We start from the raw sequence: 9,264 nt of genomic DNA, 5'->3' as shown, positions 1-9,264 counted from the left end.
GGTATTATTACTTTTAGCCACCGTCAGAAACTATTTACATCTGGTAACAGAAAAAATGTATAAAATTTGTATAATTTTTATATATAACATACAAAATGTATGTTATATACAAAAATTATATAAATTTTATCTATTTTTCGGCCATTATTTTTACAGTGACTATACAATGTCATTTTTCCAAAAAGGAAAAGAAAAGAAAAGAAACTATATTCTAGGCCCACATAGCTTGGGCTTGGGTCACGATCAAAAGCCTTTTTCAGTTTGGATTTGATGCCCCTACAACAATGATACTGTTACTGCATTGTGTTTGGATTCGTTCTGGGTTCAAGAAAAACCCAGAGTAGCTAAATTACAATACAAAACAAATCAGAACATTGCATCGCTAAGATATACTCCCTCCATCCCGATTTATTAATGCAATTCGGATTTTGAGGTGTCAATTTTTTTAATTTTGATCGTAAACTCAGATATAAAATCTATATGTTTTTTGAAATAATATATATGTAGTTTAAAAATTACATCATAATAATATAACTCACAATAATTAACAATCTAAAGTACTTAAAAGGCATATGAAAAAATTACAGTGAAAGAAAAACACATTTCTCAAAAATTCAAACTGCATCATATAAGTTGGGACATAGGGAGTATATATATTAGATGCTCTTTCTATAACATGTTCTTTAAACGAGATAACGGTTTTATATAAGGAAAATATTAGCGCCAAGCTGCAAAAATCAGCTTATTTTGAGAAGTATTTTTTCTCAAAAGTACTTTTGGTTAGAAGAAGCTCGCCAAACATGCTATATATTTCCCCCATAATGCTGACATCGTTTGAAGAAGGTGAAAATTACGTCATAAGCCCATAGACTCACTTAATGGAAGTGAAAGTAACTAAATAAAAGGAAAAACGAAAACTAGCTTAAACGAGTAAAGGGGAAAATTAAAGCAAATCGAGGAGTAACAAGGTGCTGTGACTTTCATCAACTTATAAAGAACAAGAATATCCTTTTATTCGATGAGGAAAGAAGAGATAAATATCAGAGACAAAACAATTAACAGTGAAGTTTACAGGGGAACTCATGAAGTCGACGCTTTACGCGCTGTCACTCTTTCAATTTTTATTTTCTTTTCTTTTCTTTTATTAACGATCTACCTAACTTTTGCGTACCTCAATTATTTCATCAGATACGTGACCGATACCTAATAACTCTTTCAAGTTATTTTAGCCAATCCAGTGTTTGGTTATTCAAAGTCAAAGGAAACTGCTAGCTAGCATAAACTTGAGGTTTCTTTTGTTTTTAAAAGTTTTCTGGTATTCAGATGAGTTTGTTGCATAAACTCAATGTTGAAAATGTATTGTACGTAATACTCTTCATAGCTTGAAGTCTTCATAGTCTATAGCCACAGAGTAAAGATGCTCAGTTTCCTGCGTAAGGAAAACAATATTTCATGTTTATACTAGATTTAATTTGGTACTATTTCTCTTGATAAATATTGATATTATTCTTTCCACTCATGAAATTGCGATAAGGGCACTCATTAAAATTCTCAGCGAACTGTACGATTGACTCAAACCAATAATTTTCAATTTAGTGTAATTGATATAAATATTGTACTATTAAATAAAAACAATAATATGTGAGTATGAGTTAATATTAAACAAAGGAAAAAGTTGAATCAAAACTAAAGCAAACCGCAAGCCGATAATACAATAGATCCTTATTGATTTTAACTAATTAATATACATGATTATCTACAGAAATTTTACAGATGACTTGTAAATACATAAATAACTTTCCGTAACAAACACGAATTTGTGACTTATTAAACATGATAAATAACAAGTTAAAAGTTTACATTATCAATATATTAAGTTAAACTCTTTACTGCTAGAAAATTCAAAGTTGAATTATATAATAGTCATAAAGTTGAATTAATATGCAAGTACATGACTAATCAAATTGTTCAGGTAAGGATTTGGCAGAAGTTAATCTTTTTAATTGATTCCTTTTATTTTTATTGGGAGAATATCGCGGGTGGGGTGGGGTGGGGGGGGGGGGTGGGGGGGTTGTTGAGGGGTGAATACAATTTCATAGGATTCCAGTGAAACAATATGTTTATGAAGCTCAATCGGACAAAGTAAATACCATTATTTTCAAGTATTCCCTCAAATTCATTTATGTGTCTCAATTAAATTAGGCATGAAGTTTAGAATATAAACAATATTTTTGAATCGTACTGTGGGCTTAAACGAAATTTATGTATAACATATCAAGAATATTCTTTAAATCTTATAGCTTTAAACATGTCATATTAATCTTCTTATAGTAGAGTGTACGAGTAAAATGAAAATGCACTATGACATTTTTTTTGAAACATAAGGCACATAAATTGAGAAGGAGGGAGTAAAATATTATTTTGCAGATTGTTGCTTTAAATTTCCAATTTATGCAGAATTGAAAATTAGAGATCAGGAAAAGCTAGGTCTAGAGAAGAAAAAACAAAATCAAGCAAATTAAAATGATGGGAGAAAATACCTGAGCTAGATCATAGTTGTTATTGGCAAAGGTGAGAGTTTGATGATAAAGGATGGCACAAACAATGCTCGCGAATCCTTCGAAATCCAAACCATTCATATCCGCAAATTACTAATCACTAAATAAACCTACATGACTCAAAAATAAACAATTAAATCGTTTCATCCATTGGAGTAATTATATATATAAACAAAGACAAGGTAAGACCTTTGTGTTTGAATTTGTTCATCTCATCAATCAGAGCGTCTTTTTATAAAATTCTCAACGTGCAAATTAAATGGAATATTGGAGGGCTATTATTTCAAGACATATTCTTTTTACAGGTTCATTGAACCTGGCCAATCCTAGCTAGCTTGCACTTTGTAGGTTCTACTAAATATACAGTATTTTTAGTGTATTGCTGGAGCTGGCACTTTACAACTTCTTGTCGACCCAAGAATATTAGCACTATAGGAGGCATCCAAATTTTGGACCTTTCTCACTTTTAAAATGAACGGTGAGTCATGTGTAGGGATAAAGTGCCTGACCTAATTGTTATTTTTGGATAGATTCTTTTCCCCAATTAATAAACATTTTAGCTCCATCTGAAGATGGATCTAACTTATTTAAGAATATGATTTTTTATAAAATTGAAATAAATTAACTCAAATAACCGCCCACCTGACCGTTTAAATTAAACATAATCGGTGGGGGTATATATATAATTTTTTTGTAAAAAAGAAATAAAGAATTAACTTAAATAACTGCCCATATGGCGGCTTAAATCAAACATAATCGGTGGGTATATATATATACACATACCCCAAAATTGGATAACAATTAAGTTTATACGCGGTTTTAAGGATACGCGGTTTGATTCAACACAAATAATTAAGAATATTAGATAAATAAATTAGAGACGAAATAAGTGATCAAACCAATTGTAATGTTATGGCCAGGCCTAAACTTAGATTGAGCAGTGACCTCGTACTCGATCAGACTCTTGGTTCGAGCCCAGTCATGAATGAAGAACAGTGCTAGAGTGGACTATGTGGGCATGGTTCATATGACCGTTTGACCCTTACAATGAATCCTAAGCCTTAGCTTTTTAGCACATAAAATTTTCTTTTCCCTCTCTAAATATCTTAATCCGGGGGTAATGGCCTCCAGTATTCGAGGCCGAACTCGTAAGGGCTCGGATACCGTGGATATGATGCAAATGATCATCGATTATGGTTTAAGATCGGTCTTCAAATCTAAGGTATCACGTTTTATTATTGCCTCGTTAAAAACTTTGTCGAAAAACTCACTTCGGGACAAAATCGATTCAAGGGAAAAAGAGTGCAACACGTGCTTTCAGACCTAATAGCCACATCCATTCTCGGCCAATTACCTGTATATATTAGTCTAATTTATAACACAATTAAAAAGGAATTGATTTCGTACCTTAGCAGTAGTACTGCTTTAAGTATGTCACGTTCTAGTTGTTTGGTAGTTGTACACCGTTTCCTGCTTCGAGTTTATATGAGCCTTTGCCGGTTATTCCGACAACTCAATACTACCCTTCCTAATTCGAACCCAGTTTTTCTTCGTTCGGGTTCCTGGTGTGTAGTGTTACCCTTCTCAATACCAAGTCCCCGACTTGAAAATGTCGGAGGTTGGCTCTTCGGTTGTATTATCTTTCTACTCGCTGCTTTTGGGCTGCCAATCGAACCATGGCAGCCTCTCGTCTTTCGTCCAACAGTTCCAGGCTCGTGATCATAGCCTCACCGTTTGACTCTTCGGTAGCATAGTGAAATCTGAGGCTCGGTTCCCCTACCTCGACTGGTATTAGTTCTTCAACTCCGTAGACCAGAGAAAATAGTGTGGCCCTGGTGCTTGATTTCGAAGTCGCACGGTATGCCCACATGACTTCGGGCAAGATGTCCTTCCATTTTTCTTTCGAACCGGTCAACCTTTTTTTCAGGTTTTGGAGTATAGTCTTGTTTGTTGATTCTGCCTGCCCGTTCCCACTAAGGTGATAAGGCGTTGATAGTATCTTTTTGATCTTCGAAAACTTGCTTACCATGCTTCAGATGAATTATTTTCCGTTATCGCAAACAATCTTGGCCGGTATCCCAAATCGACATATTATGTTATCCCAGATGAAGTCAATGACTACTTTCTCTCTGGTTTTTCCTAACGCTTGAGCCTCGACCCATTTGGAAAAATAATTGATCATGAATAGTATTAATTGAGCTTTACCGGGTGCCCATGGCAGGGGACCGACGATGTCCATTCCCCACTTCATAAATGGCCACGAAGACAGGATCGAGTGGAGCATTTCTCCCGGTTGATAGATTATTAGGACGTGTCTTTGGCACCCTTCACACTTTCGTACAAAGTTTTTCGCATCCTGCTCCATTTCGGTCCAGTAGTAGCCGTCTCTGATTAGATTTTGAACTAAGGATTCTGCCCCCAATAGTTCCAAAAGTTCCCTCGTGGACTTCTCGCATGGCGTATTCGGTCTCCCCCGGTCTCAAGCATCTGGCTAGTGGTCAAAAGAAAGACCTCCTTAACAATTCCCCTTCCACCAAGCTAAATCCGGCGGCTTTGGTGCGCAGGGTTCTCTATTCTTTGGGATATGAAGGAAATTTTTCTGTCTTCAAGTAGTCTATATACTTGTTTCTCCAATCCCAAGTTAAAATCGTTAAGTTCACTTCGGCGTGGCCTTCTTATATCACCGAATTCATTAGTTGCACTACTGCTCCCGAGCTGAATTCATCGGAATCGACTAACGACCCCAAGTTAGCCAGTGCATCGGCCTCACTGTTTTGATCTCGGGGTACATGTTACAAGGTCCATTCCTTGAATTGGTGTAGGGTTACCTGTAATTTTTCCAAGTACCTCCGCATCCGTTCTTCTTTTACTTCGAACGTTTCATTAACTTGATTTACCACGATGAGGGAGTCGCACTTGGCTACGATCACTTCGGCCCCAAGGTTCTTAGCCAATTCTAGACCTACAATCATGGCCTCATACTCGGCCTCATTGTTAGTCAATTTCACAGTTCTAACAGACTTTCTAATTATATTTCTCGTAGGTGGTTTTAATACGATTCCGAGTCCGGACCCTTTCGCGTTGGAGGCACCGTCCATAATAGGGTCCAGATTCACGAAGTAGTCCCCGAGGTTAGCAATAGTTCCCTTTCGACTTCTGGTATTAAGGCCGGCGTAAAGTCGGCCACGAATTCTGCCAAAATCTGAGATTTTATGGCGGTTCGGGGTCGGTACTCGATATCGTACCCGCTAATTTCTACGGCCCATTTGGCAAGTCGGCCTGAGAGCTCGGGCTTATGCATGATATTACTTAGCAGGTAAGAGGTTACGACACATATAGGGTGGCATTGAAAGTACAACTTTAGCTTCCTTGAAGCGCTTAGCAAAGCGAGCGCTAATTTTTCTAGGTGAGGATAACATAGTAAATAGGAAATTGCGTACCTTCTTTCTCTCGTACTAAGACACCACTTACCGCTACCTCAAAAATTGCCAAGTAAAAGTACAACTGTTCATATGCCTTCGGAGTGTGCAGCAGGTAAGGGTGGCATGTGGGTCGGTTAGGACCGGGACCGGCCCAGGACCGCAAGCCCAAATGGGCGTTGGGCCTAAACGGTCCTAACCGGATAGGATCGGGACCATGGGGAGGTGGGCTGGGTAGTGGGCCGGTCCTATAGGCGAGGCCAGCAAGACCAGGACCGTTTGGGACCGGGACCGGCTGAGAAGTGGGCCGGTTCAAGCGGTCATAAACGGGCCTATCCGGGCCCAACAGATAATTTTTAAAAAAAAACAATTTAACCGTTTGGCCATTTAAAAACTAGTTGTTTGGTCTGCCGGCTATTTGCAAAATAGCCATTTAATCCCCCAAACTTTATTTTAACCCCAAACTTTTTATAATTATACTTTTTCCCTATTTTTAACTATAAATACCCCCTCATTCTTTCATTTTTCTCACAAAATCATCAATCTCTCTCTAATATTCTTCTATAATTACTTACTTAATTGTTATATTTTGTGCAAAATTGTGAAGTTGGTGAATTGAAGTCTTCAAGTCTTCAACGATAATTAATTTTTAACAAGTTGTTCGTCAATTCGGTAAACTCGTTCCAACTCTTAAGTTTTAATATTATAGTTTTGTTTGTTTTATTTACTTTGCTTGATTAATTAAGATGGCTTATTCCTTAAAAAGAATGTTTAATAAAAATAAAGGAAAATCCAAGAGTGGTGAATCTAGTGGCCAATCTGTTCCTCCTCCACTTCCCCCGGCTCCCCGACCCAAACCTGTTACCCGTCCTACACCTCCTATTCTTGATAGCGATAATAGTTTATTACAATTTATCGAGAGTTAATTTTGCCATAATATTACACCCGGTGAATAATTAAACCATGAATATATGAATGCTCTTTATGGTAATCCAACTATTGATGAAAATGAGATGAAGAAATAGATTTTGATGAAACGCAACCGGATGACGATACACCCATTAGTCCTGCTCCTGAAGTTAACCCAACTAATAATAATCCAAATGATGTCCCGTCTGACCCTCCTGCTACTGCCCCTACATTTTTTAGACAACCTTCTAAACGGGCAGAAACATCTCTTGTTTGGCCATTTTTTACTCAACTAAGAGAAAAAAAATAAGGCTAAGTGTAAAACTTGTGGCAAAGAGTTAGTTTTTAAATATGTTGGAAGTCGGGGAGGAGAGGAGGGGGGTTGACTAGACACATATTGCTACACCCTCAAGATAAAGCTAGATATTTTCGTATGAAAGTTTTGGCCGAGGGGACAAGTGCACCTAGTCAGGCTGACCTTAGTACCGGGTCAAATTAATTTCAACCGGGAATTAACACTATTACCAGTGATATTTTATATTATGATCCAAAAAAAGATCGGGAAGAATTGGCAAAAATGGTTACTGTTATGTGCTTACCCTATAGTTTTCCTTCTAACCCTCACTTTGTGCATTATATTAGAAAAGTTTATAATCCTACTTATAAAGGTTTTCCTCGCACAACCGTAAAGAGCGATATTTATAAATATAAACATGAATATGAACAATATTTGCGCTATTTATTTACTTATACAAATTGTCGTGTTTCTATTACAACTGATATTGGTATAAGTGGTAATGACTATGATTACCTTACTGTTACCGGTCATTGGATTGATGATGATTGGATAATGCAAAAGCGCATTATTGCTTATAGAATAATTAATTCACGTCACACATGACAGTTTATTTCTAGCACGATTACGGATATTTGTAGATATTTTTGCATTAGTGATAAAATAATATCAGTTTCAATGGATAATGCTACTAGTAACACAAATGTTGTAGCCTTGCTTACCACTACACTAAGTCCTGCATTTAGTAACATTTTTCATGTTAGATGTATTTGTCATATTTACCATTTAATTGTGGGTGATGGTATGCGAATTTTAAATGTTGAAATTGAAAAGGTTAAAATGGCTCTTAATTGGCTTTTTTATTCAAACCGTAGAAGTAGACTTAGAGAATATTTTAAAAGATGCGATGAATTTGGCCTAAGAGAACTTGTCCGACTAGATGGAATTACATGTATGAAAGTTTAGTTATTGCATATGAATATAGAAACCCCATAAACTCAACGTTTAATGCTCATGTAAGTGATGATGATGAGCACCTTACAAATGCGGATTGGGCTAATGTTAAAATGCTTGTAGATTTTTTAGAAAAATTTCATATTGCTACAAATGAATTTTTTGGGCAATATTATCCTACTATTTCTATCTGTTTAGTTTATATTGCAGCACTTGCAAATTTATTTGATCATTTTTTAGAGGGTGGAGAAATTTATCAACTTGCTATTGATTCTATGAGAAAAAAGTTTAAAAAATATTTTTTCCATATTTCCCCTATTTACGGTGTTGCTGCATTGTTAAATCCTACTATGAAATTAGGAGGTCCTCAATTTTGGTATGAAACTGTTTATAATGGTTTAGCACTTGAAGATGAGGAGTTGTCTAAACTTCCGGACACAATAGCCTCAATTAAAATAAATGTTCAAACAATTTATAATGCTTATCAAGTTGCATTAGATCATGTTAGACCAAATGTTCCAACTCCTTCTTCTTCTAGTTCTCAATCATCTAAAAGAACTGCGGGAGTAAGAGGACTTAGTGCTTGGACAGGGTTCAGGGGTTCTCAAGGTTCTAGTACTAGTGATTTTTCACAACTAAATGAGCTTGAAGTGTATTTGTCATAGGGAATTGAGGAAGTGAATCCCGACGGCTCCTTTAATATTTTGGAATGGTGGAAGGACAAAGAAAAACACTTTCCGATTCTTTCAAGGATGGCCCGAGACATTTTAACTATTCAAGCTTCAACAGTGGCATCAGAGAGCGCTTTCAGTCAAGCAAGATTTCAACTCGGTGATTATGGAGCGTCTATGAGGGAGAGCTTGGAAAAATCAGTACTTTTCAGAGATTGGATCCGTTCGGAAAGAAGATATTTTGGACTTGCTGAATCACAACCAGAGGTAGACGAAGCTTACGAAGAAATGCTAGCTGAACTTGCGGAGGATGATGCTTCGCCTCGAAGCGGTGATGACCAAGCTTCTTTTCCGCCACCACCAACAGAAATTCCTCCGGACCTCGAAGGATTTATGAAATTTGTAAGAGATACCATGTAAATTAATATGTAACTTGTATTTTGGCACATCTTGATTAG

General features: G+C 36.5%; 1 long non-coding RNA gene across 1 annotated transcript; it reads right to left on the bottom strand.

Annotated features, from left to right (window-relative positions):
- Positions 1–988: 988 nt before the first annotated feature.
- On the bottom strand, positions 989–2,971 carry LOC107791784 (uncharacterized). The gene is made up of 2 exons (XR_001649326.2): positions 2,541–2,971; positions 989–1,429 (listed from the first exon to the last, which is right to left on the bottom strand). It is a non-coding gene; the product is annotated as an uncharacterized LOC107791784 (long non-coding RNA).
- Between the last annotated feature and the right edge of the window lie 6,293 nt (positions 2,972–9,264).

The sequence above is a fragment of the Nicotiana tabacum genome, chromosome 2, assembly GCF_000715075.1.
Source record: "Nicotiana tabacum cultivar K326 chromosome 2, ASM71507v2, whole genome shotgun sequence".
Lineage (NCBI taxonomy): Eukaryota > Viridiplantae > Streptophyta > Magnoliopsida > Solanales > Solanaceae > Nicotiana > Nicotiana tabacum.
This window is presented reverse-complemented; position numbering and strand designations above follow the sequence as displayed.